The following is an 18,024-nucleotide window of genomic DNA, read 5'->3' on the forward strand; positions in this document are numbered from 1 at the left end:
TAACAATACAAACATATATTAAAAGAACTAAAATATCAATTATTTTCATATCTATGAATTCTGTTTATTTATTATTTTTTTTATAAATCAACTTTTTGAGAATATAAATGATGCCATGAAGCTTTCTAAACATAACAGGTGAAGGAGAAAAAGAACTGAATCCTAATTTTTCTCTCTCGCAATATACTATTCTTCTTTGTTAAGAGTTTCTGATATCAGAAAACTATGATGAGTGCTTATTTTCTCAAAACATTTTATGTTCTTCTCCTCCTTTCACTGGTTACCTCAGGACTTGCTGTGACATTCAACAACTCAAGAGAAAGTGGTAAGCACTCCTCAACTTCAAACAAAGCCTCATAGATGACTTTGGCATGCTGGACCATCAAACTGGTCATGTATATCTACTTGATCTTCATGGAAGCTACAACACTTTGAAAGGTGTACTTAATTTAACTTTATTGATTCACTTGCAATATATTCAACATCTGAATCTCAGCAATAATTATTTTGTACTGAGTTACATCCCAGAATGCACGGGCTCCTTCACCAACTTGAGATATCTCGATCTCTCCAATTCTTATCTTACGGGGAGGATTCCTTCTACACTCGGAAATCTCTTACAACTACGTTACCTACATCTTGGGAATAATTTTCTTTGGAGAGAAATTCCTATTAAGATCGGGAGTCTTAAACACTTATAGTATCTCCATCTTGGAGGAACTTTTCTTTCTGGAAAAATCCCATATCAACTTGGGAATCTCAGAAACCTACAATATCTCAGTCGTGGAAGTAACCCTTCTCTACATTCAAGCACAACGACAAACTATACTTCAAATTCACTTTCTGGAGCAATCCCTTTTAGCATAGGAAATCTTCCATTCTTGCATACTCTTCGGCTCGGTGGCAATTTTGATATAAAAGCTAAGGATGCACAGTTTTTTTTATCGACAATGAATTAATTAAATTTAAAAGGGACACTTAAGGGGTGTCCCAACTCTTATACAAAAGAACTAGATTAAAACAACAACATACAAAACATGAAAGGATAGAGAGGGTTTTCCAGGCAACATAGGCTAGGTGTGCTGAAGCTCGACCCTTCCAGTTTTTCACTCCAAAACCTCCTATGCCCCAAAACCTGTATGGAATACTCACATAACTACTGCTACATTTAGTTACCAAATGTAAACATAGGCCTCACTCAGCTGCAAAGCACAGAAACTATAAAAGAAACCTAACACCTCCTACTATGCCGTGACTACAACCCCAATAAGAAGCAAGAATCAACAGAATAGAAGACAACAGAATTTGTCAACTCTCCTCCCAAACCCATCACGACAGAGTTATGCAGACAATGTCTGTTAAGCCTGACAAAAAAATTTGGGCATCCATTCTTCAGAGTGAAACACAAGTGCACCATAACTTCCACGCAAACCAAATGGGAACCTACTAGACTTCATAGCTTCTCAACATATTGTTACTGTTAGAATATATGGCCCTAAACAAGAGGGGTGTGAATTGTTTAAGAAGGATTTTAGAAAACTTTTTAAACTTAGAATTAAAATTCTTTGAGAGAACCTTGATTAAGGATTCAGATTTTCAAAACAAACAGCAAAAGCACAAAGCTGAAAAACAATCGGTTGTTTTAGCGAAACAATCGGTTGTTTATACCAGTCTCAAAATGACAAAACTAAATTTAAAGAGATAGGGATAGAGAAAATGCACACAGTTGTTTATACTGGTTCACTCCAAATCCAAAGCTACATCCAGTCCTCTCAAAATCCTAAGGAAATCCACTAAGTAATCACACCTTGATCACTTACACAACAACCAACAAAATGACCTTGAAAACCTCAAGAAACACACTCTCCTTGGCCAACACTAAGATTGCTGATCTTGAACACCTTAAGAACACACAGTCAATCTCAGAAAAAACAAATAAATGAATTGTTCAACAGTTTACAAAGATTACATTTGTTACATATGAATATCTGAAATCAATATAAGAGAATCCTATTCCAGCACCTTGATCAATCTCAAAACTCTTAAGCAATCTCAGAACTCTTTGAAAAACTTTCAGCAAAAAATTGTCTCAAGATTCTTAATTCTCAAATCTATTTTTCTTAATAAATTCAAAGATATAGTTTGTTATCAAATCTTAACAAACTCTTAATTGCATTTAAAATAGATTGGTCAAAGCATTGAATGACTGGAGCGTATTCAGTTAAAGCATTTAAAGCTCAGTCAAAGAAAACAGTTTTTCTGTTATGATTCCAAAACAAACAATCGGTTGTTTCCTCGAATCAATCGGTTCTTTTGTTACTTAACAGTTTTCACCATTCAAAAACAGTTTTCAAACTTTCTCAAAACACCTAAGTGTAAACAATAGGTTGTTTCGACAAAACAATCGGTTGTTTCAACTTAGTTTGAAAAACATTATACTTTGATAAAGATTGAGATGCTAATTGCTTGAGATTTAATCTAAGGGGTGCATTAGAACATTAAACTACCCAGAGCAAAGCTAAAACCAGCACAACAACACCAATCTATTTTAAATGCAATAAAGAGTTTGTTAAGATTTGATAACAAACTATATCTTTGAATATATTCAGATAAACAGATTTAAGAATGAAGAATCTTGAGACAAAGTTTTTGCTAAGAGTTTTTCAAAGAGTTCTGAGATTGCTTAAGAGTTTTGAGATTGATCAAGGTGCTGGAATAGGATTCTACTTGTATTGATTTCAGATATTCATCTGTAACAAGTGTAATCTTTGAAAACTGCTGAACAGTTTGTTTGTGTTTTTTTGCTGAGATTGGGTGTGTGTTCTTGATATGTTGAAGATCAACAATCTTAGTGTTGGCCAAGGAGAGTGTGTTTCTTGAGGTTTTCAAGGTCATTCTCTTGGTTGTTGTGTAAGTGATCAAGGTGTGGTTGCTTAGTGGATTTCCTCAGGGTTTCTGAGAAGACTGGATGTAGCTCTGGATTGGAGCGAACCAATATAAACAACTGTGTACAATCTCTCTATCTCTAACTCTTTAATTTCAGTTTGTTTGTTGTTTGCTGGTATAACCAACCTATTGTTTCGAAGAAACAACCGATTTTTTTTTCTAGTACTACAGCTTTTGCTTGCTGTTTTGGCTAACTGAATTGGTGAATCAATTGGTTTCTGAAATAAATTCATTCTAGCTTTGAAAAGTTTGCGAAAACCCCTGTAAACAATTCACCCCCCTCTAGTTTAAAGCCATCTTTTCTAACAATTGGCATCAAGAGGTTGGTTCTTGAAAGTCATTCAAGTTGATCCTAAAATCTTTTTAAAATGGCTGATAGACTACCGTTTGGGGAAGGTGCCTCAATAAACAGACCACCCTTGTTTTGTGGTTTGAATTACTAGTTTTGGAAAGTTAGAATGAAAATATTTATGGAATCTCTTGACAAAGGAATTTGGGATGCAATTGAAAATGGTCCTTTTATCCCAAAGTTTGAAAAAGATGGTTCTGTCATTGAGAAGCCATGGTCTCAATGGACTGATGCAGAAAGTAAAAAGGCCAAATTCGATTGCATTTCCAAAAATATTATAACCTCTGCTTTAAATTCTGATGAGTTTTTCAGGGTCTCACAATGCAAATCATCAAAAGAAATGTGGGATACTTTGGAAGTCACTCATGAAGGAACAAATGAGGTTAAAAGAGTTAGAAAGCATGCTCTCATCCAAGAATATGACATGTTTAGAATGCTGAGAGGTGAAACAATAGCTGAGGTGCAGAAAAGGTTTACACACATCATCAATCACCTTATGAGCCTAGACAAGACGTTTGACAAAGAAGAGCTAAACATCAAGATCTTGAAATGTCTTGATAGAGCATGGCAACCAAAGGTAACTGCTATTTCCGAATCTAAAGATCTAACATCATTAAGTGTTGCTTCTTTTTTTGGAAAGCTTAGGGAACATGAGCTAGAGATGAATAGACTCAATGTTCAAGAAAGTGAAGATAAGCACACAAAGAGCATAGCCTTGAAAGCATCCAAATATAAGGGAAAGCAAGATTCAAGTGATGAGGAAAATCTCAGTTTGCTGTCAGGAAAATTCAGCAAATTTCTAAAGAGAAACCGCAACAAAGACAACAACAAGAATAGGTATGGAAACAAGAAATCCAATGAATTTAATTCAAATAACTATACTTGTTTTGGTTGTGGTGAGCAAGGTCACATAAAGGCAGATTGTCCTAACAAAAGCAAAGAGAAAAAGACAAGCTACAAGGAGAAGTAAGGCAAGACAAAAAGAGCCTACATTGCTTGGGATGAAAATGAGGTGTCATCATCAAGTTCTTCATCAAGTGAAGATGAAAAATCCAACATATGCTTAGTAGCCGAGGATGATGATGAGTCTTGCAGTTCAAGTGAGGTAAGTTCATGTGCTTCCTTAAATGAACAAAATTATAGTGAATTGCTTGAAGCTTTTCAAGAAACACATGATGAAGCTAATAGATTGGTTCTTTCAAACAACCGATTGAAAGATCTTAACAATGGGCTTGAAAAGAAAGTTAAATCACTTGAAGAGAATCTGAGAAAAGCAAAAATTGATTTTGAAAAACTGGAAAATCATTTAAAAAAATGCCTCTTGCAAGTGTGATACTCTCATTTGCACAAATTGTGAAAACCTTGAGGAAAAGGTTCACTATCTTGTTGAAACTGTGGACAAGCTTTCAAAGGGGAAGTCAAACTTTGAGAATGTCTTGGCATCTCAAAGCTGTGTTTTTGGAAAGGCTAGTTTAGGCTTCAATCCACAGTACAAGCAAGATAGGTTTTCAAAAAGTTTTTTTAGAAAATCAGAAAAACAACCGATTGTTAAGACGAAACAAACGGTTGTTACATGCTTTTTTTGCATGAAGAAAGGCCACTCTGTTAGATTCTGTAAAATTAGAAAATATTATGTTCCTAAAGGTCTTATGAAATGGATTCCTAAGGGATGTGATGTTTCTAACAGCAAAGAAAAGCCAAATGGACCCAAATTTGTAAGGGGACCAAATCTTGCAACTTGAATTTGTTTATGCAGGAAAAATGAAGAGAAAAAGAAGAACTGAGCCATCTGATCAAGCTGTTGAAGAAAAAGGAAGTCATTGAAGCTGAATCAATGTTATGCAAAAGGTTAAAACAGTGAAAAGAAGTTTTCTTGATCAACAAGCAATTGGCTCACTGAAGAAACAACACAAGGATAAGACCTTCCTTTATTTGTTCTCAATTTCTGTTTCAAAGTTCTTTCTTGTGATTAATTTTCTTTTAATCAATGTCATGTGCTTTAATCTGTTACTGTTTATGGTTAAAAATTTCAAAATCAAGTTTTTTTTAACTGCTGCAGAAAAAGAACCGATTGTTTCTTCGAAACAACTGATTGTTTTGAGTCTGACAGCACTGTGAAGAAATTGATTTAATTTTTTTTAAAATTTCTAGCCGTTGCAGATCAATTACAAAGGGAGAATCTTGGTCAAAAGTTCTGTGTTGAAAGCTGAACATGATCAGAAAGAAGTTACTACAATCATAAAGGAATACATTCCAAAATCTTGGAAATTCAAAAGCCTTAATGACTAGTCAAAGATCACATGTGAAGACCATGTGATTTTCATCTTTTTCTAACATTTTCTGTGCAGAACAGAGTCAAGTCCTCTCTCTGAAAATCATGTACCCATTGAATGAAATTAAATTCAAATTAATTCTCTTACTGCTATAAAATGAGGTGCAGATTTCTTTCAACAAGAACAACCAATTGCAACATCTCTTGCAATATCTCTTGCAAAAAAAAATAATTCTGTGAAGTGTGTTTTCGTCTCTGCTGTCATGGAATCAACACCTCCCACCTCTAAAAGAGTCAAAACCATAGCTGTAAGGTCTGGAGGAAGGCTTGAAAGCTGGTTTTCTGGTGACACCGATCTCATTGAGAAGTATATGTATGAAACAAGTGTCAAGAAGATAAACAACCCCAAGGTTGTGTGCTTTGATTGGCTGAAAAGTCAAAAGCTTGACAATGTGAGGAGGCTTCTCAAGAATCAATCACTCAGACAATTTTTTGAGCTAAAAGGGAAAATCTATCCAGATTTGGTGAGGGTAACAATCTAGTTTGAGGGAAACAATCTAGTTTCTCATGTGAAAGGTGTGGAAATGGAGATAACTCATGAAGTTTGGGCTGCTGTTGCTGGGCTTAAGTTCTCTAGTCTGAGAATCAACAAGGGAAACCTTGGTGTGGTGGAAGATTTTAACAAAATCCAGTTCTACAAATGTTGCTTGAAGAACAATCAATCTCAAGTTAGCACATGCTCGGTTGGAGGTTTGAAGCTTGATGAGAGGTTGCTTGCTCTCATTGTAACTTGGATTCTAACTCCAAGGGGGAGTAATCACTTTGTGTTGACTGAAGAAGATCTGGTTTACATCTTCTGCATCACCAAGAAAGTCAAGATCAATTGGATTCACATAATCAAAGAACATATGCAAAAAGCCATGAGGTTAGGCGATTACCATTATCCCTATGTTGTTTTAATATCTAAGTTTCTACTCTATTTTGAAGTTAATCTTGAGGATGAAACTTCTGAGTTGGTCAAGTCAACTCACGAGTTGAACAATGGATCACTCAGCAAGATGGGCTTTACAAAAGTAGGTGGAAAATGGATAAGTAAGGATGGTGATCATGGTGCCTCATCCAGTGGTGCTGCTCATCTTGAACAAGATGAACCTGCTGATATGGATGTTCAACATGAAGATCCAACTGAAGATTTTCAAGATGCAGGGCCTAGTGCTGCTGATGGATATCAAAGAGAAAGAATGCCAACCATGTCATCTTTTGAAAGACTCATGGTGAATAGGCTTGATAGCTTTGCTGAAAATCAAAGGAGCCTCCATGATCTCTGTGTTAGTAATTTCCAGAGGATTGACACAAGGTTTGACAACATGGATGCAAGGTTTATGACTCTGGATGAACAGATTGAAGCTGTCCAGAATCAAATCTTTGATCTTCAGTTTGGTGATGAAGAAGAATGAAGGAAAAACAACTGATTGGTCATCAAAACAATCGATTGTTTTTCGCTGTTCTTTTCTGGTTTTAAAATTTCTTTCCTTTTGCTGTTGTTGTTTTAATTCTGATGTAATGGAAACAATATCTTGTTTAAGTTTCTGTTTTTCAAGTTGTTAAAAACAGTTTGGGTAATATTTATTTTGTCTCTGATATTAACCGTTTTAAGCTTTAAATGTTTTTCTGTATGCTAACAGAATATCAGAAGTTCAATGTATTACTCAAAGTTCTATTGCAGAAATTGCTTCAGATTTAATCACGTACAACACAAGCTCAGGGATTTGTCTTCATCAAATAGGGGGAGATTGTTGAACCAAGTGGTGTTCAATGTTTTGAAGAATCCAAATCCTTTGAAGGATGTTGAAGCCTCTACTTTGCTTGGTGTTGCTGTGCTGGTTTAAGCTTTGCTCTGGGGTAGTTTAATGTTGTAATCCACCCTTAGATTAAATCTCAAGCAATTAGCATCTCAATCTTTATCAAAGTAAAATGTTTTTCAAACTAAGTTGAAGCAACCGATTGTTTTGTCGAAACAACCGATTGTTTACACTAAGGTGTTTTGAGAAAGTTTGAAAACAATTTTTGAATGGTAAAAACTGTTAAGTAACAAAACAACCGATTGACTGAATACGCTCCAGTCATTAAATGCTTTGACCAATCTATTTTAAATGTAATTAAGAGTTTGTTAACATTTGATAACAAACTATATCTTTGAATATATTAAGAAAAACAGATTTGAGAATTAAGAATCTTGAGACAAAGTTTTTGCTGAAAGTTTTTCAAAGAGTTATGAGATTGCTTAAGAGTTTTGAGATTGATCAAGGTGCTGGAATATGATTCTACTTGTATTGATTTCAGATATTCATCTGTAACAAATGTAATCTTTGTAAACTGCTGAACAATTCGTTTGTGTGTTTTTGCTGAGATTGGTTGTGTGTTCTTGAGGTGTTCAAGATCAGCAATCTTAGTGTTGGCCAAGGAGAGTGTGTTTCTTGAGGTTTTCAAGGTCATTCTCTTGGTTGTTGTGTAAGTGATCAAGGTGTGATTACTTAGTGGATTTCCTCAGGGTTCCGAGAAGACTGAATGTAGCTCTGGATTTGGAGTGAACCAGTGTAAACAATTGTGTACAATTTCTCTATCCCTATCTCTTTAAATTCAATTTTGTCATTTTGAGACTGGTATAAACAACCGATTTCTGTTATGATTCCAAAACAAACAATCGGTTGTTTCCTTGAATCAATCGGTTGTTTTGTTACTTAACAGTTTTCACCATTCAAAAACAGTTTTCAAACTTTCTCAAAACACCTAAGTGTAAACAATCGGTTGTTTCGACAAAACAATCGGTTGTTTCAACTTAGTTTGAAAAACATTTTACTTTGATAAAGATTGAGATGCTAATTGCTTGAGATTTAATCTAAGGGTGGATTACAACATTAAACTACCCCAGAGCAAAGCTTAAACCAGCACAACAACACCAAGCAAAGTAGAGGCTTCAACATCCTTCAAAGGATTTGGATTCTTCAAAACATTGAACACCACTTGGTTCAACAGTTACGTAGAGGGACCTGCATCAAGATAAGAACAGACCAACACCTTTCAGACCAGCCACAATCCAGCGCATAACCCTATTACACACATATAGCTAAAAATTGGCCAGCGACGTGACAAAAACCAGCATACCCAAGACAACAAACCAATTTCCCTACATACTGAATGTCCAGCTTTCCCAGAAGCATCAAAATGATCTCAACACACACATAAAAGACATTGAATTGGATTTAAAAGCCAGTCCGTGAAAGAGTAAGAGAAATGGCCTTCCCTATGTTTAAGCCAGGACCATGACAGAAGTTGAGCTGCTTGAAGAATTTCCTTAGGATCAGGAGTGCCTTGTTTGAAGATCACATTATTTTTGTGCTCCCATATGCATCGTGTTATCGCCGCCCATACTCCCTTCCATACCAAATTCTGTTTCATGGATAAATTAGGGAAGTAGAAATTAAGAAAATGATTACAAATATCCTTGTTCTGTTCACCCAAGACCCCTATCCATCTGTAGCAGAGCATCCAGACTCGATAAGCATAACCACAATCCAAAATTAGATGCTGGATGGATTCCACTGATTGATTACAAAAGGCACAAAGGGGGGAGTTCACCACAATTCCTGATCTCAAAACATTCTGGTATGTTGGAATTCTATCCGAAAGAATTCTCTAGGTCGTGCATAAGACTTTTTTATATGAATCAAATAAAGGATGCTTTTATTAATGAACACTACAAAAAAATGTGTATATTGTGGCGGTTATTTTCGTATAAACTGACGTTTATAACCGCCACAATATACACTTGTGGCAGTTTCCCAAACCGCCATAGAACTGGCCGCCACAAAGTTTAATGTGGCGGTTTTACGCTACCCGCCGCAACACCCACCACTTTAAACATAGTGTAAATAGTGACGGTTTTTATATGTAAGTATTGTCAGTTATAACTGCCGCAATTTACATTCATTGAAGAAGATTTTGGCACCATAATCTACATAAGTAGTGTCAGTTATAACCGTTGCAATTTACATTTATTCTAGAAGATTATGGCGTCATTATATATATAAATAGTGACATTTTTAATTGACGTAATTTTAATTCTGAATAAATAAAATTTAACCACCACGTTTTTATAATCTTTTTTATAATCTGTTTTATACTATTATAAAATTTAACCACCACTTTTTCATAATAAAATAAAATAATGTATAAAGTTATAATCATTCATTCATTCATTTCATTGAAAATTAAAACACACATAATAATATTTATATATAATTAAAAATTAAAACACAAAAACTTCATACATCTCTAATCAAGTTTAAAATTACAACACATAATTAAAAAGTTCAATTAACATCATTTTGGTAATTGTTCAAGTTCCACAACCTCTCATCGTGCCTTTGATGTGTCTACCAGAAGGGGTTTTGTTTCAGAACTTGGTACTGCTTGAAATCAGTGAGCACTCTCCATCCTTTATCATAAGCCAAAGTGTGCCTATCCTTTTGAAACAGGGTGTTAATACGCGGTATACCTCTCCCATGAATCCTGCAGAACAGATTAACATAACTTAGTAGGGAAATAAGTAGATTTGTCTCAAAGAAAAACACATGCACATTACCACTGCATTATCCAAAGTCACAACAACTACCTAAACACAAATATTAAGGTCAATAAAAAGTCAACAAAAACTCACTTCCAGATCTTCCAGGGTCAAACGTCTGTTTTGTGCCTGTGCTTCCTGTCTTTTCAATGCATATCAGCCCAGACATGCTATGAATCAATGAACTTGCTCTCCCAAGGCTGCATGATCCAAGAGAACATAAAGATAAAGTTTATTTTAATATATGACTTTTAATAAACCACATGACAAGGCAAATGCATACATATTAGTACATATAAGAGGAAGATAATTAAGGTTCACATGTATATAACGATAAAGGTTGGGAATCAGTTGGTCCTCCTCGTGACTCATTCCACTCTTGAAGTGGGTTACTCCAACATCTGTCTGCTGACTGTATCGAAGATCACTTTGTGGAATCAAAATGTGACCCATGGACAACAATCCAAGCCCTCCTATTTCTTTAGGAGTGTAGAAAATGACAGGTGAGAACCTGATAAAAGATACAGTGGAGCATAGATTTGAATATTAAAACCCAATATTTATGAATAAAATATTAAGAAACAACTAATATACCTACCATAAAAAAAAGAATTAATTACCTGCTAGGTGTCTTTGAGTTGAGCCCAATCTTAATACGAGTCTGAATTTTATTTTCACATTTAACTAGCAAATCTAAAAGCTCTTGGGTATGCACAGTTGCCTCTCGAAAATAGGTCATAAGCCTTGAAAACAAACAAAGACCATGGGAAACCAATGATGACCTTTTCACAGACTATCCACAATTCAGCTTCACTCACCAATTAAACCTATATTTTCAACCATAATCATGATAAATTAGACATCCAAGGCCAGTTAAATATTCTTAAAGGCTTGAATGCAATGAAAAAAGGGAAAGATAAAAAGGAATTGGTATTGTTGAAAATAATCAACACTCACATGCTGAAAAGCAAGTTTGGATTATCCTTGTTGTAAACAGAAACAAAGTTGTTCTCCCACTCCAATGTTGAGATGCTTTGAGGTAGACGATTCTTCATATCCCAAAAGACATTCCTCCCAACATCGACTGAATGATACCAATTAAAATGTTAAACAAATTAAGAACCAAACGTCAATATATAATATATTACAATATTAATATATTATAATAAATGTATGAGAAATGTCATGTGATGGAGAGTTTAGTATTATGGAATTCACAAATTTGACTTCTCAAGTCTACTAAAATACTAGTGTACGACTATAAACTTATACTTCACGTATTTTTTTTATTAGCAATCAAGAAACATATATACCCAGGAACCACTTATTATCAACATTATAAAACGTATAATTAATCCATTTTTATGAATATTAATTCTCAATAAAGTTAGTAGATATTTGTCCGCATATAATGGAAAAAAGATATTAAAATTTAATCAAATTTTGGTTTCATAGATGTGGATCTAATTCTACTGATTAATTTCTTTGCCAAGTTTTAATACTTTGTGGATCTAATTCTTTAACCAGGCAATAATGGCTAGTTAATTTGTATTGTTTCTATATACAGGTTAATAATATACATGAGAAAACCATATAAAAATCATGGTGTAGGAAGGTTCACCCAAGGTTTTGCTGCCTTCCTCTGCAGACAAGCATTTCATTTTTATCATATCTGGTTTCTTGTGATAAGTTTGTCATGGTTTCAAAGATATTAGTGTGACTATTTTATTCCCACTTTTCCTTTCTACTCCCTATATAACTATACATCACCAAGTTCATCCTTTGTTTTTGAAGAGGTAACATGGAGATATCAAGAAACTTACAAGTGTAACTTTATATCAGAAAAATTCAGGATTTCCTTCAATCTGCATAAAAAGCTCTCGTGCAGCTTCAACTATGCCTGAATGCCCAAGGTGGGGGAATGATGAAGTCACATCATATTGAATGTAGTTGCAACTGCAAACAGAACGTAAAATGTTGAAGTGAGGGACCAGAATATTGTGTTGGACCATAGAAAGGATCTATACAGTTTGGCCCATATAAAACTATTACACATTGGAACTGAAACTATAAGGTATATAGAGAAGATGATTTATGCAGATAAATGTAACTCAATAGGGATGTCATTACTCATTAGGCTTTGTTTATAAACAGTTTATAATCAGACGTCATAGCATAACATGTCAAAATTCATTTTCCAGGGTATGTATGTCACAACCTTCCAAGTCATCGGAAACCAATCCGACAACAATACCAGAGGATATGTAGTTGTCCTAAAATTTAGAAGTTCAAAATTGCATCTTAAAATTGTGAGGATTGTTTATTGCTTTGTGTATTGCTCTATCAATTTCAGAACAATGTACTGACTCAAAAAAAGTTATTCTGTAAACAAAACTTAGCTATTTTTTTGGTGCTTAAAATATTATAATCCTAGTAGTACCTTCATAAGCTTCCCACGTTGCCCCATCATTCTGAGGGCACAAGGTATTGGTAAATTAAACATGTTACTAATATAAGTAGTGACAACGTACGCCTTAGCTATTGAAATAGTTATCTCCCTGAATCTTGATCGATAACTTACAAGACAAAATGGCTTGAATTGATGTAAATATTGTCCTACAGTATTGTCCTGTCAATAGGCTTTCGATTTGTGATTTCAGTATACATGTGACAAGAACAAAATTCTAACACAATTTTGTATTACCACTCTGGGTTTTCTCTCTTTCTCACTCATTCATCACACTTGGTAGTTCCTATACAATATGCAACTATCAATACACATAACTATCGCAACTCGATCTAAAATAGCTCAAGGATTGGAATAAACCAAGCATCGGTATATATGCATTATTCAACGACACAAATTTTGCTAACAAAGTACTCATCTTTCTATCATAACCCAAACAGGAGATAAGGATAGATGTTGATAAACTGATGATCCTGCCTGTTGACCGGAACGCTGGAAATTGCCTCGTCAAAGGATCGACGTGCGCACCGCTTCTCACCTCCGTTCCTCTTCGGGATCTACCTCAAGAACCTGCAAAGAAACAGTACGGCGCCGCTGCGGCCGATCGCACTCCAACGCTCAAGTCAGTGACGGTATCACCAAATACTAAGAGAACAAGAACCGTGCAAATCCTCTCTCACAGTCAGCTCTATCACTCGCAAGCGTAAAGTGTATAAACTGAACGTGCGTACCTCAGAAAGTTTGTTAAGAACTCTTATATACCTGGTAGCTTTCTCTCTCCTGGCAGTTACAGACTTGGACACGTGGCTCGCATCCAACTATACACGTGCCATCATCTGGAGGCTCCCTGACTTGGCGCTGCTTCTACTCTCATTTTGGCTAAGTTACTTATGCATGGTACTGCCCAGTGCATAGCTAACTTGGGAGTGCGATCTCTACTGGAACTGGCGAGTTAGGGGTCTTCATACACCTTCCCTGTGGTCTCGCCGACCGCCTTCATAATCTGCTTCTCCTCCATCTTCGGCGATGTGCTTGCTCTGGCGATCTCCAATGACTAGGTCGCCTGAATCTACATCAGGCGACTTCATCTTTAACCTGGCGATCGCCGATTCTGGTAAGCTGGAACTCGGAACACGCCAATACAACGACTGGCGACTACACGAGCCCCCCGACTTCCTTCCCTTCTGCCAACCTGGCGCCTTGTCAATCACGCCTATGCTGTAGCAGGATGCCACGTCATCACTCCCGACCACCAGGGCGGTACACAAGCCCCCCAATCTTAAGCGAAGACTTGTCTAGCGAAAAGACTGAAAAAGTCACTTCAACACCGGTCTACGTGGCACTGACGCAGAATTCCAAGCGGTTGTACCTTCTGTTGCTCTGACGCTCCACCAAACCCCTCACTCATCGTTTGACGCGTGGCTTCATCAACGGCTCTCTTTAGTTGCCGTTTGCGCTTCCTAAACCCATTTCGAAAAAACCCTTAAACCCATTTTGCTCCACTGTTCCATCACTTTCTTCGTGCCTGCAAACGCTCTAACTTCTCTCTGTGAAAACTCTCAACGCTCCCCAACGCTCCAGATCACCATCTTCCTCCATCGTCTTCCTGATCATCAAAAGGTACCTACTTTCCTTCTTCTGCTGGCTTTCCTTGCATTTTCACCGATTTGCATCATCCTGTAACTGCTTGGTGCATACGCTGTGGGTTGTTTTTCCATTTATTCTTCTGCGTAACTTAGGGCTTCGTCAATCGTCGCAACGAACCTACATTCGTTCGTCTTTAACCTTCCTTCTATGATCGAGTCAGCCTTTGTAACCCCCTGATCATTTTTCCTTTCTTCTTCCTTTGCAGCTGCTATCATGACTCGCACCAAGATTACCCCGAACCCTCCTCCTTCAGCGCGAAACCTTCCTTCACAAGCACACGACCCAACACCAGTTCGTGGCGCTTCATCTTCGCAGGCTGAGAGGCCTGCGTCTTCCCAACCTGTCCTGGCCCAGGCGACTCCACCTAACGCTGGAGGAGCCCCCGTTCCCCTACCTGACTTCAAAACTTTGTATCCCTGGGCCAACTCGACCCTTCTGAGGGAGACATCCTCTGTGAACACTGCGGGAGCAGTTTTGCGGCTGACTAAGGGGGACGAGATCTATCAATCGTTTCACAAGGAGCACGACGAGAAGATGATGGTGCTGCCTTGCCCCGCCGATCTGCCCGTGTGTGCTGATGACAAAGTAAGCGCCGACGGGCCCTTCTGTTTTGTCTATACGACTCTATTCAAGAAGGTCAAGCTCAGGTTCCCTTTCACCCGATTCGAGAGGGAACTTCTTACCGAGCTCAACATTGCTGCCGCCCAGCTTCACCCCAACAGCTGGGCGTTTGTTCGAGCTTTTCAAGTAATGTGCGCCCACCTGGGGTTGCCCGCGTCGGTGGACGTGTTTTTGTTCCTTTTCGAAGCCAAGCACCCAGGAGACCGCCTGTGGGTCAGCTTGAACACGATTGCTGGGAGGTCCATCTTTACCATCTTCCAGCAATCGTACAAAGACTGGAAGGGGAAATTCGTCCAAGTACGTGCAAACGACAAGGACACCTCCCTTCTCGATGGCTTCCCCTTGTACTGGGTGGACAAGGGGAAAAAGGAGTCCAAGAGCTGCTTCAGGAGGCCCAGAAGTCCTGACAGCATGGGAGCATTGGACAGAGACCTCTGTCTCTTCTGGAAGAAGGTGGCGGACGCCAATATAACATTCCTTACCACCACCTTGATATGCTTCGAATTCTACGAAGATCAGCTAGAAATTCGAATAGGTTAGGACATTAAACTCTTGTCTTGATACCGCTTCTTGTTTAGCTGTTTCTGGGCATCTTGTGCGTTATGCACAAGACTTTGGTTTTACCTTTCCTGCACATATCATCTGCTTTGCTGTTTATTACCTTATGCACTTATTTGTTTTCCTTGAGTTAACCCATGCATCTTCGTTCCATGCAGACGACATGTTGCCCAGAAACATGCTCGCTGAACTGAAGGCACTCGCCCGAAACCACGGGTTGGCGACCGGTTCCCAGACGGTGCCCAACTCGGTGGTGGAGGCCGCCATTGTCCAAGGGCGATCACCACCCAAGGAACCCGCCCAACGCAAAAAATTGGTCCTTAAGAGACCTAAAAGGAAAGCCCCTCAAGTCATCCATGAGGAGGAAGAAGAGGATGACGAGGTCACCGAGGATGGCCTCGTTACGAAAAGGAAGAGGGTGGCACCTTCTTCACCACTTGCTCCACCCCCTCTTCCATCCTCAACACCACCATCGACGTTTGCTCCTCCTCCATCATCGCCAACACCACACGCTCCTTCCTCACCAGTCCAAGCGGTTCCACTGGCCACTGCGCCACCTGCAGCTGAGGCCCAAGAGCCAAATTTCGTGGAGGACCCCCCTTCCAACGCCTCTATGCCATACGTGTCAGCTGGAGGGGGCCCCCCTTCAAACGCTTCAGCTGCAGAAAATGCTCCAATCGGGGATGAGGTTGCTCATACCTCTCCGATTCTGATTACCGAATCCCCGATTGCGTCGCCACGCCAGGAAGCAACTACTGAAGAACCTGCTAAGGAAGGTGGCGACGAGAACCCACAACAGGCCCCCACAATGCCTCTGGTGCCTCTGCAAGCCGCAAACCTCCCCCTTGAGGTCACAAGGATGTGGGAGCCTCTAACCGCCAAGCTGAAGACCATAGCAGAGGACATCCCTGCGATCATAACCAGGGCTGTGGAAGGCTCAACCAGGAGGCTCCAAGACGACCTCTTCAACCTCAAAACCGAAAACAACACCATGAGGATCGAGGTGGAGAAGTTGTCTTTCAGCCTGACGCTCGCAGAAATCGAACACTCCCGAGTGGAGGATGCAATGAATACCGAGCTCAGGTTGGCGCGCAAGGAGGCTACTGACCTTCACCGCAAAGTTCACGAACTTGCCCAAGAGAAGGTCGAGCTGGAAAGCAAAATTGTGCCTCTTCGCGCGAAGGCGGTCGACCTGGAGGCTCTCATGAAAGCTGACGCCGCTAAGGTGCAAAAACTGGAGCAGAGGTCGATCGACCGAGAGAAACTACTTGGGCAAGTAGAAAAGGCGAGGGACGACGCCATGGCTGATCTCGTCGAGGCCAACAAAGAGAAGGGGAAGGTGGCTGCTGAGTTGGCCCAAGCACAATCGGAATCCAAGAAGGTTACTGAAGACCTTCTCCAGGCTCAAGAGACCAACGAACAACTCAAGAAACAGGTTGAAGAGCTGGAGCAGCAGAATAAAGAGCTGAAAGAGCAAACCGAAGACCTCAAGAAGCGGATTGAGGAACTTCAGGGGCAAATTGAAGAACTCAAGCTAAACTCTGCTCAGATTCTGGCTGCTGGATTCGAAGCTGCGCGGGAACAATTCGCTTGCCTATTCCCCGACCTGGATCTCAGCCTGGTGTCACTGAACAATGAAGTAGTAGATGGAAAAGTCGTTCCTGCTGAAGACTAATCAACTTCTCTTCATCTGCTACTTTCATGATTTCCCTTGTATATACCTTGTAATAAACTCGTGTATATGTGCCTTTAACAGATACTTATCTTAATGACAAAGTTCGGGTATTCCCTCACCTGACTTCTTTAAGCGCTTTAACCTTCTTCGCATGTTTAACTTTGTCGGATTTAACTTAACGATTTTGCAAACACGACTTTTGACTTAACTGCTTCGAACCACTTCAAACTCAAGCAATAATCACTTTAACCAACTTGTACTCTTAAGGCAACTAACCTTATCGCAAGAATACCCTTCAAGCAACGAACTGTAACCCAGTTATTGGCTCAAAACACCGTCCCACCCGACCTGCTTCATCAAACAAGTCTTTTAACCTTCTCGCCGCTGTTTGAACTCTTCCCGATCGCCAAGAACTCTTGGTAATATCAGCTTTTCCTAACCTCATGCCTTGGCAATTGTTTCTTTGCATGGGGGCGGAGACGCCTTTTGGGATCTCTCTTTACCCTCCTGGACTTCAGAACAAAGACCGGCTGACTAGGCGTTCTCTTCGAACCTACCTTAGCCACCTTCCAAACTTCTTCCACCCTCTGCACCATACCTGAACCCGTTCGAGACGAGAAGGATTTTATCTTGCCTGAGCTCGCATGTAAGCGAAAAGGTCTTTAACTCGCCTGAACTCACTCATCGGCGAGAAGGTCTTTAACTCGCCTGAACTCGCACGACGGCGAGAAGGACTTTAACTGGTGCCTCAACTTGCCCAGGGTGTACATCTCCTCCCCCCTGGATGCACTGAGGACCTTTCCTCTTTCTCGCCTGCGCTCGCTCGACGGCGAGAAGGTCTTTAACTTGCCTGAACTCGCTC

General features: G+C 39.1%; 1 pseudogene across 1 annotated transcript in view; it reads left to right on the forward strand.

Moving 5' to 3' along the window:
* The first annotated feature begins 228 nt into the window (after nt 1–228).
* The window catches only part of LOC150028000 (uncharacterized), a 34,709-nt pseudogene continuing 16,913 nt past the window's right edge, over nt 229–18,024 (forward strand). Inside the window, exons 1-3 of the transcript XR_016520313.1 lie at nt 229–718; nt 833–934; nt 6,626–6,629. The product of XR_016520313.1 is annotated as an uncharacterized LOC150028000 (transcript). The remainder of the gene's footprint in view (nt 719–832; nt 935–6,625; nt 6,630–18,024) is intronic.

Source organism: Phaseolus vulgaris, chromosome 4, assembly GCF_051622355.1.
Source record: "Phaseolus vulgaris cultivar YP4 chromosome 4, ASM5162235v1, whole genome shotgun sequence".
Taxonomy (NCBI): Eukaryota; Viridiplantae; Streptophyta; class Magnoliopsida; order Fabales; family Fabaceae; genus Phaseolus; species Phaseolus vulgaris.